Source organism: Lolium perenne, chromosome 6 (genome assembly GCF_019359855.2).
Source record: "Lolium perenne isolate Kyuss_39 chromosome 6, Kyuss_2.0, whole genome shotgun sequence".
NCBI lineage: Eukaryota > Viridiplantae > Streptophyta > Magnoliopsida > Poales > Poaceae > Lolium > Lolium perenne.
The window spans coordinates 176305133-176322731 of NC_067249.2; positions in this window are offsets into that span (position 1 = coordinate 176305133).

Consider the following 17599-nt stretch of genomic DNA (forward strand, 5'->3'; position numbering starts at 1 on the left):
ATATTATAATAAAAATACAGTGTTTTAAAATTTTAGGGCCGCCTTTGGGGACGTGGCTGGAGAGCGACGTCTCCCAAACACAACACGAAGGAAACGCATCCCCTATACGATAAATCCGACGCTCTTTAAGAACCGCTTTGGAGAACGCGGGTGGAGATGCTCTGAAAACGCACACCGGCGAGAGCATGAAGAGATCTAACCATGCAGCGACATATGATTTAATGGAAGTATACTACTCCAACCAACTGGACCAAGTCCCAAGGAAAAAGACACTTCACCCTGGTGATGAACAAGACACACCTATCCTGGACTCACTTCGGTAGTTCGAGAATTTCGAAACTCGCAAGTCATCGGTTCTGTAATTTGGGGGGGGGGGGGGGGGACAAGTTACGTCAGCGTACATTCACCTATTTCCATCGTGCTCTGATTTCATCCACCACAAGAATCATCAGTTGCGGATCGAAACAAGGTTTGACTACACCGACCACGTTGTTACGGTATCCGACTCTTCAGTTCGCCAACAATCAGATGCAATATTTTCAACTAATTACTACTTACAAAATTTATTTGGCCAAATAATTTTGGCTCGTGCTATTATTTGCTTGCGAATTTGCATACTACAATATAACTGTAGATTGAAACAAAGCTTCGGCTACTTCACCATCGCGTACTCATCGCACTCGCGGGCTCGCCTGTCACGGACACGATATACTCGGGTGCTCACCCGTCGCGGATCCACCACATCGACTGCATCCTCTTCATCTGCCACGCCGGCCAGGCGCCGCGCGGCTACATCAACTATTTCTGGCTGCGCAACTATTTTGATTGTGTCCGCCACATCAACTATTTCTGGCCGCGCAACTATTTCGACTGCGCCTGCTACATCGACTATTTCTGGCTGCGCAGCTATTTCGATTGCGTCCACTACATTGCCCATCTTCTGGCCGCGCACCTACTTCAACTGCGTCCGCCAGCGACCTGCTTCCACATTGGTCTCGCCGCAGACGAGCTTAGTCTTCCTCATCCAAGAGTCAATTATTCTTTACCTTCGCCACACCCGATATTCGGGGCTGCGCCATACGTCATATCACCCGATATTCGGTGCAGCGCTATTATATCATATCACCCGATATTTGGGTATGCGCCATTACATGGTTGCCGGAAAGATCTTCGGCTACTGCGTCTACTCTCATTGGGAGTGCTGGTCTTCAAAAATATACCCGATCACTCGTGTATTCTATGAAGATGACGGGGTGTATACATAAATATATACCTTCAATTTCGAGCACTGCTTGGCAAGCACTGCACTAATCCAATCGGGAAAAGCGACAAGCCGGCCAGGTGTTATCTCACGTGGATCAACAAGGCACATTCGTCTTCGTCGTAGATGCCAAGAACTTCAAGAGCTCGACCACGGACTACTTTACAGGTCATCTAATACTAACCTGATGCACTTCCGGGTCAATGAAATCATTTTCTATGGCTATCAGTAAAATTATCTTACATGGTTATATAATACTACCCGATGCACCTCTCGGTCAATAGATTCATTTATATGGTTATTATTGGTTTCATCTCATATAATATCAACCCAATGCACTTTCGGGTCACTAGTTTTATCATCTGTGGTTATCAATAGATTTATCTTCTATGTCTATATAAATATTAACCCGATACACTTCCGGGTCAGTGGATTCATCATCCGTGATATTCTATGAATATCATCTTATATAATACTGAGCCAATGCACTTCCGGGAGCGTTTACTGCACACAAACAGAAGACCCGAGTCGAACACCTCCTCGGACGAAGATAACCTTAAAGACTTAAATCCGAGTATTGCGTCTACTCCCATCGGGAGCGCTGGAATTACTCGGGGGCTCCTGGAAGATCTTTGACTATTGTGACTACTACTCCCATCGGGAGCGCTGGAATCCAAGAAAACTCGCATACACAATAAAATTGACAAGAAGAATCCTTATACTGTCAATGCAGTAAGCATACCCGAAAATACTCAGGGCTGCAGAAGATAACTTTTTTCCAATGATTTCATCAAAGCCTCATGGAACATTCGAGTGCTGCAATGGGTGACAATCAAAGGTCTGTCATAACACATCAAAAATACGAACGATTTCATCAAAGCCTCATGGAACATTCAAGTGCTGCAATTGATGAAAATCTATGATACATCGAAAAAACAAACGTTTCAACAAAGCTGATGGGTTCGTTGCATGGAGAACAAAAAATTCTACCGTGAACATGAACAAAAACCAAGATCCAATCTAGGAAGAAGCAAGATCTAATCTACCAAGATTGAAGCAACGAGAAGATCATGAGACTAACCCTCGAAGATTCCAAAGCCTACGAGATTAGATCCTGTTGTTGATGTAGTCGATCGTCCGTGCTGCAATCCGGCAGCACTTCCGTGCTCGGTCGTGTGTACGGTGTCGATGAAGCTCGTCCTCTCCCTGTTCCAGCGGGCAGCGGAGGTGTGGTAGATCCCCTCGGAATCCCAGCAGCACGACGGCGTGGTGGTGGTGGTGGAGGAGAAAAGCTGCAGGGCTTCGCCTAAGCCGGAGCAGACTATCGGTGGGAGAGAGAGGCGGCAATAGGTCAAGGGATGAAGGAGGGATGCGCCCACTGCCCCCTCCCCTCTTTATATAGGGAGGGGTGCGGACAGGGCTGCCTTGGTGTAACATCCCAAATTTTCAAACAAAGAAGAAATTAAATTTCCATTTTTCCAAAAATGAGAACCAACAAAAACTTTTATTACATATGGTGCTATGCATAGTGCTCATACCTAATCCTTGTGTTATTACCATGATTGTTTGTTTATTGCATTGAACATATTTCCAAAACCCTAAACCCTAACCTTACTCTCTTTCTCACCATCCAATATAAACAAAATAAAAAGAAATTAAAAGGCCTATGTAAGCCAATGGCTAATATTTGCAAATAATCCATTAGGCCTTGCTCTACCTTGTTGGATGATTTGAAAGGCCTAAACAAACCTAACCTAGTACTTACTGTAGGGATTCGTTGCATAGAAAACAAAAATTTTCCTACCGCGAGAACGCAATCCAAGCCAAGATGCAATCTAGAAGATGGGAGCAACGAGGGGATGAATGAGACTAACCCTTGAAGATTTCCAAAACCTATAAGAGTAGGCTCTTATTGCTGCGGTAGACGATCACTTGCCGCTTGCAAAAGCGCGTAGAAGATCTTGATCACGGTGCCACGATCGGGCAGCACCTCCGTACTCGGTCACACGTTCGGTGTTGATGAAGACGACGTCCTTCTCCCCGTTCCAGCGGCCAGCGGAAGTAGTAGATCCTCCTCGGAATCCCGGCAGCACGACGGCGTGGTGGCGGTGGTGGTGGAGATCTCCGACAGAGCTTCGCCTAAGCTATGTGGGAGAGAAGTAGGAGGGAACCGCTAGGGTTTGGGAGAGGGGGCGCCGGCTAGGGCAGCCTTGAGGGGTGCGGCCATGGTGGTGTTGTGGTGGCCGGCCAGCCCCTCTCCTCCCCTCTTTATATAGGTGGAAGCCCCAAGGTTTAGGTCAAAGTGTCCAAATAAGACCCCAACAAAAACCTTCCATGTGACCAAACCTAGGGGGAGTGGGACTCCCCCCTTTCCTTGGTGGGGTGGCCGGCCACCATGGTGGGGAGTCCACTTGGGACTCCTCCTCCCTTAGGGACTCCACCTTCCATCCTTATTTCTTCCGGACTCTTCTAGAACCTTCTAGAACCTTCCAGAGAAAATACCGGATCATTTTCAAACCTAGAAAATGACTTCCTATATATGAATCTTATTCTCCGGACCATTCCGGAACTCCTCGTGATGTCCTGGATCCCATCCGAGACTCCGAACAAAACTTCGAACTCCATTCCATATTCCATATCTACTTTAAACGACATCAAACCTTAAGTGTGTCACCCTACGGTTCGTGAACTATGTAGACATGGTTGAGACTTCTCTCCGACCAATAACCAATAGCGGGATCTGGAGATCCATAATGGCTCCCACATATTCAACGATGACTTAGTGATCGAATGAACCATTCACATACGATACCAATTCCCTTTGTCACGCGATATTTTACTTGTCCGAGGTTTGATCATCGGTATCACTCTATACCTTGTTCAACCTCATCTCCTGACAAGTACTCTTTACTCGTACCGTGGTATGTGGTCTCTTATGAACTTATCCATATGCTTGCAAGACATTAGACGACATTCCACCGAGAGGGCCCAGAGTATATCTATCCGTCATCGGGATGGACAAATCCCACTGTTGATCCATATGCCTCAACTCATACTTTCCGTGTACTTAATCCCACCTTTATAACCACCCATTTACGCACTGGCGTTTGATGTAATCAAAGTACCTTTCCGGTATAAGTGATTTACATGATCTCATGGTCATAAGGACTAGGTAACTATGTATCGAAAGCTTATAGCAAATAACTTAATGACGTGATCTTATGCTACGCTTAATTGGGTGTGTCCATTACATCATTCATATAATGACATAACCTTGTTATTAATAACATCCAATGTTCATGATCACGAAACCATGATCATCTATTAATCAACAAGCTATTTATACAAGAGGCTTACTAGGGACTCCTTGTTGTTCACATAACACACATGTATCAATGTTTCGGTTAATACAATTATAGCATGGTATGTAAACATTATCATAAACTTAAAGATATATTATAATAACCATTTTATTATTGCCTCTTGGGCATATCTCCAACAGTCTCCCACCTGCACTAGAGTCAATAATCTAGTTTACATTTGTAGAGATATAACACCTTGGCCTTCCGGTGCTTTATCATGTTTTGCTCACGGGAGAGGTTTTAGTCAACGGACCTGACATGCTCAGAACCGTATGTATTTTGTAATTCATTTGCGTCTCAACGCATCACTCATTTCCAAATGAGTCGACATTAAATATGTTTGGTCTTCTGGTGGAACCTTAATTCCACGGTCTGAAATATGTCACTAATATTGTCACACATAATATAGCTTCAAAGTTCTGACTCTGTCGGAACTACACCAAGTTCTCAAAGAACCTCTTGACTTAACATCCTTTGCCATTGTCAAAACAATGACATACTCTGCCTTCTTTTGTAGAATCCGTCACAATATTTAGAACTCTTCTAAATCTAGCATAGACAACTTCTAGCTTATTGTGCTACCTTTTAAACTACACTTAGTCTAATTTGAGATTGAAATTTTATTTTCATATGTGACAAAACAAATATCGGTGCAACATCTTACAGCGATTTGCTTGTCATTTCTCCATACAAAACTATATATATATATACTTGGTTCTTCTTAAGTACTCAAGAATATTCTTACTGTTTTTCAATGATCATCACATGAATCATTCTGGTACATGCTCATAACACTTTTAGAGCATAGGACATCTTATTGTGTACATATTATTCGTGATCTATAATCACTCATGTGTTTTTACTCATTGAGTGTCAGATACACTCAAGTCTTTGTTAAACTTTCACATGACAAGAACATTTTCTTAATATTTCTATATTGAACTACTTCAATATCCATCCTATGTACTTTGACTTCAACTTATTTATGTGTTTCAATCTATCTTCATAGATCTTGACACTAAATTTGTTTCAGTCCATATCCTTTCATTGAAATTAATTCTCAATGAAACCTTTTTAATCAAGTATATAATTAAATCATTTATAACCAACTATATGTCATCTAAATAAAGTATTATAAATATGTCTCAGCGCTCGCACTTAATTGCTTGCAAATGCAAGCCTCTTCATCATTTCTGATGAAATCAAAAACTCTTTGACTATTTCATCTGGTGAAGATTCCAACTCCATGATACTCACTTCATCCAATTGAAGTTTGTATACCTATTTAGTATTCCACGGACTAGCAAAACAATTGGTTGTATCTTGTATACACCTTTAATACACATGTCTGATAAGTAATGTATTTTGCCATCCTACTAGCATATCTCATAAAATAAATATGTAGTGATTACTAGAATAATCCACATAGACTATAAGCATTGCTACGGAAGATCTAATCTTATCATAGTCAACTCTTTGAACTTTGTCGTAAACAACTTTTCGACAAGTCGAGCTTCTTCAAGGATATTTCATCCAAGTCCATCAATTTTATAGATCTATTTACTTTCAAAAAGTATTTATCTATCTTGGATTTCATGGCGTATAGCCATTTTAACGGAGTCAGGGCCCATCATAACTTCTTTGTTTGTAGTTGGTTTATCATTGTTCAAAATCAATCCTTTGTCCACAAATCATTTATTTGATCACAAAGTAAACCATACCTACAAGGTTCAATATGTACTTCGATCTCCATGGCTAAAACACTTTGTAGCCATGGGAGCCATGATCGTCGTGGCCGCTTCCGGAACCAATTCCGATGCTGCGCTACTCTGATCATTATGCTCAGGTTCATAAACTTTATCAAGTTCTATTGTCCTTCCACTCAAAAAATTTGCTAGAAACAATTTCTTGGAAATAAGAAACATTGACAAACACTTTTGTCTTTGTCTCCATAGTGGGAAGAATTCCCAATCAATTCTCTGGGATAACCAACAAAGACATTCATCCGATTTTGGTTGTAAACTTATTTACTTATGCTATGCATACCAAATTTTAAGAAAGGACTATTAGGGTTCATACCCATGCCATAACTCGTATGGTGTCATTTCTACGGATCTTGATGATGCTCTATTCAGTGTAAAAGCGGTAGTCTCTTAAGCATAATCCACAAAAATATAATGGCTTTATTTTATTTTATCTCATAATTAATCCAACAAAGTTTGGATACATCTCTTGGATACTTCATCATCACTATGATACTCCAAGAAATGTGAGTTGTAGAACAATTTCATAACTCTCTTAGATGTTCGCTAAAACTCGTAATTCAAATATTTCCACCATGATCCAATCATAGATATTTGACTTTTCTATTACGATGATTTCCACTTCATGCTGAAAATTATTTGAATCCATTCAAATGTTTCAAACTTCTTCCTTATCGAATATATCCACATATACTCAATTCATTGTTGAAAGTTTTCATGAAGTAGAAGAATCTCCCGCACACAACTATGTCCAGTGAACCATATACATCATCATATATTTTTCAACTAAGTTAGTTGCCCGTTCAACTCTTGGCCTATGAACGGTATTTTAATCATTCTCTTTAGAAAAGATTTGCAAGCGCCAAATGATTCAAAAATCAAATGACTCCAAAAATCCATTTGCATGGAGTTCCTTCATGCGTTCCTTTCTAACATGACCTAAATGGCGGTTCCACAAATAAGTGGAATTCAAATCATTTGCCTTATGGCATTTTAGCGTCAGTGTTATGTATGTGTGTTTCACCATTAAGATTTATAATAACTTATCCATCGTATATGGAGTAATGTCATAATTTGAACAACTCATTGTTTTCATTTGACCAGAGCAAAATAACAATTATTAAGTTCTTTATTATAAATTCTGAGGGCTAGATAGAATGCTAACGACGAACATAATAACACTTTATTTTGTTCCAGTCGTGCATTCCTATCATATTCCTTGTCAGTCACTTAGGCCATTGTATTCTTGTATTGCGTTGTTTTGTATGACACTTCACACCAACCAATATGGTACAAATACCCAAGAATTTCATTGTGTGACCTAACTAGGAATATAACCATAACATGTATATCATTTATATACACCTGAGCTAGACATTCTAGTCTTTTCTTTCTTTCTGCCAATAATCTTTTGTAGTTTCTCTTTTAGCTTTCCTCATTATTCAGAAAAACACATCAACTTCAATAACTTCTCGGTTTGTTGGTAAAATACCAATAACCTTGAGGTTCTTACTTTGAAGTTGATCATCATATGACAAGTGTTCCGGATTTCACTATTAGTAACCTTGTAATATGATGAACAATTTCACTCATAATTTTATCCATTGTATCATGATGACTTTCTGAGACTATGTCTGTACATGCTAGGCTCATAAAGTTTTAACCTTGGTATTCGCATGTGCAAATCTGGCTTGCACCCGTTGTATGCACACGTAGAATCTATAACACTCGATCATCACGTGATGCTTCGATACGATGAGTATTAGCAACGGTGCATACTAAGGATGATAACTTCATGGATATGCGAATATTGTTAGTGCCCCAATAGTTGGAGGATTGGGACGCCATGCGTCTTCAACCTTCGTACATTCCCATAAAACTTATGAGTTTATGTAGTCTCACCAAATTATATTCTATTATCTTGCAATAAGGTCTTAGATATCACATATATCTCATACCTTGATTATTTCTGAAAACTAAATTTTCAGCTCCTTACTTTTCAAATAGATTTGAACTTCGAGTTTCACGGAGACAAGATAACTTTATGTACTAATTGAAACCATAGCTCTTTGAATCAACAATGTGAGGTTTACTAAAAGTTTGCTATAGGACTTAATCACTTCTTGATTCTTTAACAATACGGTACCAGTCCGTAAAGTTTCTTGTCAGATTTTAACAGTATTTCTATCTCAATAACAAGACTAGCGCATGGTAGAAAAATGGATGCCAATACTACAAAATAAATTCAAAATACTACTCAGACTATGTTTATGATAATTAGTTCATGTTTTAATCTAATTACTAATGAACTCCCACTTAATACAACATCCCTCATAGTTGTTAAGTGGTACACGATCCAAATCCACTACACCAAAACCGATCATCACGTGAGATGATGTAGCTTCAATGGTGAACATCAACATGTTGATCATATCATCCATATGACTTGTGTTCAACCTTTCGGTTTCTGTTGTCCCGAGGCCATGTCTGTACATGCTAGGCTCGTCAAGCAAACCCAAGTATTCCGCGTGTGCAATTTGGCTTACACCCGTTGTATATGAACGTTGAATCTATCACATCCGATCATCACGAGATGCTTTGAAACGACGAACTTTGGCAACGGTGCATACGAGGGGAGAACACTTTATTATCTTGATATTAATGTGAGGGATCATCTTATAATGCTACCGTCGCGTTCTAAGCAAAATAAGATGCATAAAGGATTAACATCACATGCAATTCATATGTGATATGATATGGCCCTTTTGGTCTTTGCGCCTTTGATCTTCATCTCCAAAGCACGGACATGATCTCCATCATCAACGGGCATGATTTCCATCATCGTCGGCATAGCGTCAAGGTCCATGGCGCCGTCTTCATGGTTGTTCACCTCATGTAGCAACTATTACAACTACTTTGAAATACTACTCAACATGAAAATTAAAGACAACCATAAGGCTCCTGCCAGTTGCCACAATACAATAATGATCATCTCATACATATTCATCATCACATTATGGCCATATCACATCACCAAACCCTGCAAAAACAAGTTAGACGTCTCTAATTTGGTTTGCATATTTTACGTGGTTTAGGGTTTTCGAGAGAGATCTAATCTACCTACGAACATGAACCACAACGGTGATACTAGTGTTGTCAATAGAAGAGTAAATTGAATCTTCACTATAGTAGGAGAGACAGACACCCGCAAAGCCTCTTATGCAATACAAGTTGCATGTCGAACGAGGAACAAGTCTCATGAATGCGGTCATGTAAAGTTAGTCCGAGCCGCTTCATCCCACTATGCCACAAAGATGCAAAGTACTCAAACTAAATTGAACAAGAGCATCAACACCCACAAAACCATTGTGTTCTACTCGTGCAACCATCTATGCATAGACACGGCTCTGATACCACTGTAGGGATTCGTTGCATAGAAAACAAAAATTTTCCTACCGCGAGAACGCAATCCAAGCCAAGATGCAATCTAGAAGATGGGAGCAACGAGGGGATGAAGGAGACTAACCCTTGAAGAAATCCAAAACCTATAAGAGTAGGCTCTTATTGCTGCGGTAGACGATCACTTGCCGCTTGCAAAAGCGCGTAGAAGATCTTGATCACGGTGCCACGATTGGGCAGCACCTCCGTACTCGGTCACACGTTCGGTGTTGATGAAGACGACGTCCTTCTCCCCGTTCCAGCGGGCAGCGGAAGTAGTAGATCCTCCTCGGAATCCCGGCAGCACGACGGCGTGGTGGCGGTGGTGGTGGAGATCTCCGACAGAGCTTCGCCTAAGCTATGTGGGAGAGAGAAGTAGGAGGGAACCGCTAGGGTTTGGGAGAGGGGGCGCCGGCTAGGGCAGCCTTGAGGGGTGCGGCCATGGTGGTGTTGTGGTGGCCGGCCAGCCCCTCTCCTCCCCTCTTTATATAGGTGGAAGCCCCAAGGTTTAGGTCAAAGTGTCCAAATAAGACCCCAACAAAAACCTTCCATGTGACCAAACCTAGGGGGAGTGGGACTCCCCCCTTTCCTTGGTGGGGTGGCCGGCCACCATGGTGGGGAGTCCACTTGGGACTCCTCCTCCCTTAGGGACTCCACCTTCCATCCTTATTTCTTCCGGACTCTTCTAGAACCTTCTAGAACCTTCCAGAGAAAATACCGGATCATTTTCAAACCTAGAAAATGACTTCCTATATATGAATCTTATTCTCCGGACCATTCCGGAACTCCTCGTGATGTCCTGGATCCCATCCGAGACTCCGAACAAAACTTCGAACTCCATTCCATATTCCATATCTACTTTAAACGACATCAAACCTTAAGTGTGTCACCCTACGGTTCGTGAACTATGTAGACATGGTTGAGACTTCTCTCCGACCAATAACCAATAGCGGGATCTGGAGATCCATAATGGCTCCCACATATTCAACGATGACTTAGTGATCGAATGAACCATTCACATACGATACCAATTCCCTTTGTCACGCGATATTTTACTTGTCCGAGGTTTGATCATCGGTATCACTCTATACCTTGTTCAACCTCGTCTCCTGACAAGTACTCTTTACTCATACCGTGGTATGTGGTCTCTTAAGAACTTATTCATATGCTTGCAAGACATTAGACGACATTCCACCGAGAGGGCCCAGAGTATATCTATCCGTCATCGGGATGGACAAATCCCACTGTTGATCCATATGCCTCAACTCATACTTTCCGGATACTTAATCCCACCTTTATAACCACCCATTTACGCAGTGGCGTTTGATGTAATCAAAGTACCTTTCCGGTTTAAGTGATTTACATGATCTCATGGTCATAAGGACTAGGTAACTATGTATCGAAAGCTTATAGCAAATAACTTAATGACGTGATCTTATGCTACGCTTAATTGGGTGTGTCCATTACATCATTCATATAATGACATAACCTTGTTATTAATAACATCCAATGTTCATGATCACGAAACCATGATCATCTATTAATCAACAAGCTATTTATACAAGAGGCTTACTAGGGACTCCTTGTTGTTCACATAACACACATGTATCAATGTTTCGGTTAATACAATTATAGCATGGTATATAAACATTATCATAAACTTAAAGATATATTATAATAACCATTTTATTATTGCCTCTTGGGCATATCTCCAACACTTACCAACTCAATCAAATGAGAAATAAAAAGGAAAGAAAATTATGCATAGAAGCATATGTGACACTTAGCCATATTACCAAACCTTGCCCTAGGCCTTCATACTCTACCCAAATGGTTTGAAACCATTACTTAACCTAATCTAACCCTAAGTGAACCATATACCATGCCTAAGTGAAGCCAAGAAAAGGAAAATAAGAAATTAAGAAAAATGCACTTCATCACATACATCTGCTTATGGCTATTTTGCAAAACTTTGACCTAGGCCAATTTGGCTTGTGCCATTGCTTGAAGAATGTTACTAAACACTTAATAACACTTTTTGAATCAAAGAAACTCAAAACAAAACAAATTTGAAATCAAATTATGCTCACATATGATAATGGTCACTTGTGCCATTTTTAATATCTTACCCACCTTGAGCCCTTTTATTAAGAGATTCTTAAACTAAACACCTCAACTATTTGCACCTCATCCAAGATCTCATCAAGATGAGCAACTTTGTTGTTGACCACTTTGACCAGATCATTGACCATTGTTCAAAATAGTCAAGCCAAAATGCCACTTGGAAACAAATTCTAGATTCCCTCAAATTTTAGAATTTTCACAAACCACTTCCAAACCTCAAACCAAGACCACCAATAGATGCCAAATACTATTTAGAACACATCTATGAAGAGATTTGGTCATAATTCAACTCACATAAGACCTTTTCTTGTAATATATGTGGATCACATATAATAGAATTAGGGTACAACCACCCCCAACCACTATGTACCACCTCCCCTTTATCTATCTTGAGATCATCTATAGTGCCTTGTACCTCTAAACCACCACCATGACCTCACATAGCTATGCCATGATCATCCTCACACAAAACCATGCCAAAAACATGGCATGTGTCACATACACTTTGACAAAATTTAGTTATGCATGCTCTAAACCCCTCTCACTTTGCCCACCATGTCAAATAACCTAGACTCACCTCACACAACCATGCCCTGCACACAGAGACCGAGAATTATGCACACAAAATCACCAAACATGCCATGCCGGCCAACCTTGCTCACCACCACGCCAACCTGCCCCCTTGTCCTCCTCTCTCTGACCTTGTCAACAAGGTTGACCTCACCCCCTTGTACTTGCTGGCGCGAGCCCTGGCCAGTAGACGCACTGCCTAGCTCAGAACGTGACGTGCCCCGACGTGATCACCACGCCCAGAGCATGCCAGTACATGCCACGGCCACCACAGTGCACACACGCGCCCCGCTGACCCTGACCGCCCCTCGACCCCTCCTTGCACCTGCTGCCTCTCCTCGACGTCAGCCAGCTCCCAGACACCGCCATTGGCTCGCCGGTGCCCTGTAGCCGACGCCCACGACGATGACCTCCGCCGCAGTACTGCACGGTCATGAGGATGATGACGACCGCCGCAGACCCTCTTTTACTGCGCAGTCAAGTCCCACTCACTCACAGCAAGGTCGCCTACTCACCTGCGTCAGCGCCCAACTCCCTCGACCACTGTATCGTCGTCGCCACCATGACCTACCCCGCGCCCTCTCAGCCACCCCTGGATGCTATAAAAGGAGGCCACCCCGCGAAGGAATTCTCACACCATTCGACTCCAATCCTCTCTCTGAGCCTCCACCACCCCTTTCCTCGCCACATTGTCGCCGGTAGACCACCAATTGCTCGCTGACGTCCGCGGCGGTGCTGAGAAGGGCGCCATTGATTTCGGCCACCACAGGAGTCGCTGCCGGTACTAGAAGATCCGCCGTCGTCCGCAACGTCGCCGTGTGTCATCGCAGATCATCGTCGGAGCCTAGGATCTCCGCCGACCCCCTTCCTCCGCCGTGCCAGCACCTCCCCTCTTGTCGACGTAGACGACGCATGTGAGCCGTCGATCGTCCCTCTAATCCTACGGCCAGCTTTAGATCATACCGCTTCGGGTTTAAAGAGGCACTGACTGGTGGAGCCCACCTGTCAGGCAGCCTGTTAGCGCGAGACGTGTAGTGGGCCAGCCTGCTTCGCTTTCTCCCTCTGGCCTGTTAAGATTTCCCGCCTAGGCCCAAAATTTGAATTCGTTTTAAATCTTTTCGTTCCAATTTCTTTACTGATGTCCAATTCAAATTTAAATAGCTTCAAATCCACTTGGCCAAATTTAGTGAATTTGATGTTGTTAGAAAGCTGATGAAATTATCTAACCAACCCAATTGAATTCAAATCAAAATATGTGGTAGAATTTGAATAGTAAAAATAACAAGACAGAGAGTTTTTCAGAATTCAAATAAATTTTTAATATCAACCATGATGAGTTTTGAGGCGATTCAAATTCTCATAATTCACATTTCAGAAATTCTAATTGTTTATGCAAAAATATGATAGTGGTACTGTATATGATCATGGGCTAGAGCAAAATATTGGCTAGATAGTCAAATTCTAGCCCATTTAAACTATTTCAAAATTAGGGTTTCAAATCTATGAGGTGTAGCACCTCTTTTAAATCATCTTCCCAAGTGTTATGAAGTAATGTGATGACCCTTGTTGCATGGTCTCATATTTGCTCACTTGAGGATATTAAATCAAATAGGATTTAAATTGCATGAGGTATAGAACCTCATTTAAATCATGTTTCTCAAATGATAAGTGTGAAGTGTTGACCTTGGTCAACATGTGACCATACATTGTTATTTGAGGAGATCAAATCTTAACAAGATTCAATGAGAGGAAATTATTTCTCCAAACTAAAGAGAAACCCTAATCCACATTTCAATGAGAGGAAATTATTTTCCTAACACTAAGTAAGAAAACCCTAGCATGATTTTTGGGTAGCAATGCAAAGTGATGATGCTAGATCATCTGGAGTGAGCCCTTAAGGCTAAACTAGTCTACTTAAGTAATGATTGGTGTTTGTATCCTCGTATTTGTTTATAGATGCTAGTACCAGAGACTATCAAGAGGAGGAGGATTTCTACCAAGAAGAAGAAGAGAACTTTGATCACTACCCCAACCAAGGCAAGCTAATATTCTTGCAAAGTGCAAAGCTCTACAAGAGCAAGACACCACCCCATGTTACTCTATGCTTAATGGTCCTATCCCAAGTTTTTACTTTACAAGCTTTATTGAATTTGATTTATCAAGGTTACTTTTTGATTCATGATTCACTTGGTCTAGAGTAACACAAGAGCATCAAATTTAGCCTAGAGCAATTAAAGCTAGTTAGCACCCCTCATGACTAGTTGCTAGTGCTAAAATTAAAATGGCTACTCTAGATGGGAACTTGTGAAAACCAATGACCTTGAAAACCTTGGAATGACGAGTCATTCTATTAAAAGACTTTGAAGGTGAATATGACTTGTGAATGACATGGTGAATCTTACAAAACTAATGGTTGGGTTCGGATGCGATACCTTTCCAATTCTTGAGTACCCCCACAATACCTGAATCTGGGTAGGCTTAACTGGAAACTTATGTATTTTAGTATGGGTTCCCTCTAAACAAGCGTCATAGGGGTTATGCCAAGGCTGCCTCCACTAAAAGTGAAATAACGTGAAATGAGGTGAATGTCAGACCCAATCCCTGTGTAGTTCCCAGGTTGACTGTTGGTCTTCACTGGGAGGCCAAGCTCATGGGGAGAGGTGCCTATACTAGGGTATGTAAATGAAAGGTTATGATTGATAGTTTGCGAACTGCGTGCGATAAATCAGGGCCAGTTACCCCTGACGGACTATTGCAATTATTGTGGCACAAGTGTACGACCTCTGCAGAGTTTAAACTATTCGAATAGCCGCGTCCGCGGTCATGGACAGTTGGAAAGGCCATATTGTTCCTTCATCAGAAATTTTCCTCAAATATGACCTGTGAATTGAATTTTGAAAGATGACTTTGACTTTGAATCACAACAGAGTTGTGGGAATGACACTAATGTTCCCACTTCAGTTAAGTTAGGCAAATGAAGAGTCTTTGTTATTTAATATCTATGAAATAAAACTAGCTTTATGCAAATGAACCTAGAGCTAGAAACCCCTTACCATAGTTGATAATGCCTACACTAGTATTAGTTTGCGAGTACTTTAAAGTACTCATGGCTTTGTCCCTGGCTATTCAAATCGCCAGACTATGAAGAGGAATATCAGAACCAGGAAGAAGGACAGCAGGACGTCTACGACAACTAGGACCACTCCCGACATCAACAGTTGCATGTGGAACAGATGGACCACAACCGCTACTTCGCTTCCGCTATGTGTTTTGTAACTGATCAATAGATCAACTATTATTGTAATGAGAGTGGATCATGTGATCCTTTTATATTGTAAGACTATTATGATGTTGTAATGAATGATGTTCTGTGATATCAATCTATTGTGTCTCGCAAAAAAAATATTCCTGGGATTGCGATGAATGGCATAATAGGCATCTGGACTTAAAAATCCAGGTTTTGACAAGTTGGTATCAGAGCCATTGTTTGACCTTAGGAGACCCTAGTTAGAATGGACGTCTGAAAAACTTAGTTTTAAAACCAATGAAGTAAATATTTATGAAAACTTATTCTCACTCTTATCCTTGAGATCTTCTTCAAAATAAGAAATTCATGCTCTACTTTTCCTTGAAAATTCTACATAAAAGTTTGCACACTTGATCACATCTCTAACTTACTCATCCAAATTGCTCACAGATGGAGTACACCTGCAAGTCCTATCAGCTTGGCCACGGGGGAAACCTAATGTTCGAGAAGGATTTGAAACAACTGGTTGAATATCTAGGACACCCGTATCCTGGGTTCTTCGGAGTGCCACTCAACAATCAGCCGGGAGGACAACCTTGGTGGGAAATTACTGCAGATCTGAGAGGAAAGCTAGGAGCCCCAACTTGGGAAACCATCTGGTTTTCTGTAACGGGGAACACTTGGAAGGATGGAATAGCTAGAGCAATGCAAGAAGCAATTGCCCGTCTGTGTGGACAGAATGTGAACAAGCTCAAGAATACCAGCTTCATTTACTACCCAAGACATGATCCCATGGGAAGACCAATAACCATGCCCCCGCACCCGGAGATGAACCACTATGTTGAAACCTAGACTTCATGTTGTACAAGACCCGCAAGGTGTTGGACAACGCCCTCACCTTTCGCCAAGCACATTACCCCTGAAGATGAAGAACCCACCATGAAGAGTAGTATCATTAAAGCACTTTCGTAGGTGTGAGTTTGTATCAGGATCCCCTTGTATCGTAGAACGAATGAATGGTTCTTCAAACCAACGGTGTGTTAGCTTTGTAATGTGTGATGCTTAGTATGAATGAAAAAGTTTTGTTGGTTTTTACCCCCTCAACACTACTCAAGTTTTGAAGTTTTGAACTTTTTGAACTTTAAATCAAACAAACCATAGAAATTTCCCTCTTATCTTATCATCTACCTCAATATTCCGATGGCCCCACCAACCCGCAGCACCAACCAGGATGCAATGATGCAGATGCTGCAGATGATGATGGAAGACCGAGAAGCCGAGAGAGCTGAACGACAAGCCAATATTGCCGCACTGCAACAGATCGCTCAGAACAACCAAGGCCATGGAAACCACGATCACCCTGGATCGAAGCTGAAGAATTTTCAGAACACCAACCCACCCATGTACAGCAAGACCGAAGAGCCACTGGACGCAGATGACTGGCTCCAAACAATGGAGAACAACCTGGAAGTTACGGGAGTTGAAGCCGCAGAGAAAGTACTGTTCGCCAACCACTACCTGTCAGGACCTGCAAGAGCCTGGTGGACAAGTGCCCGTGCAATGAATGCGGGACAGATGATGGCCTGGGAAGACTTTAAACTCAAATTCAGCAAATACCATGTGCCCCAAGGACTGATCAAGAAGATGAGAGACGAGTTCCGCGAACTCAAGCAAGGAAGAATGTCCGTGGTAGAATACCGCGACAGATTCCTCACTCTGTCAAGGTACGGCCCGGACGAAACAGACACCAATGAGAAGAGGAAGGAAAGATTTCTGAATGGACTGCATGATGCAATGCAAACTGTGTTAGTGAACATTCCGTTCGCTGACCTTG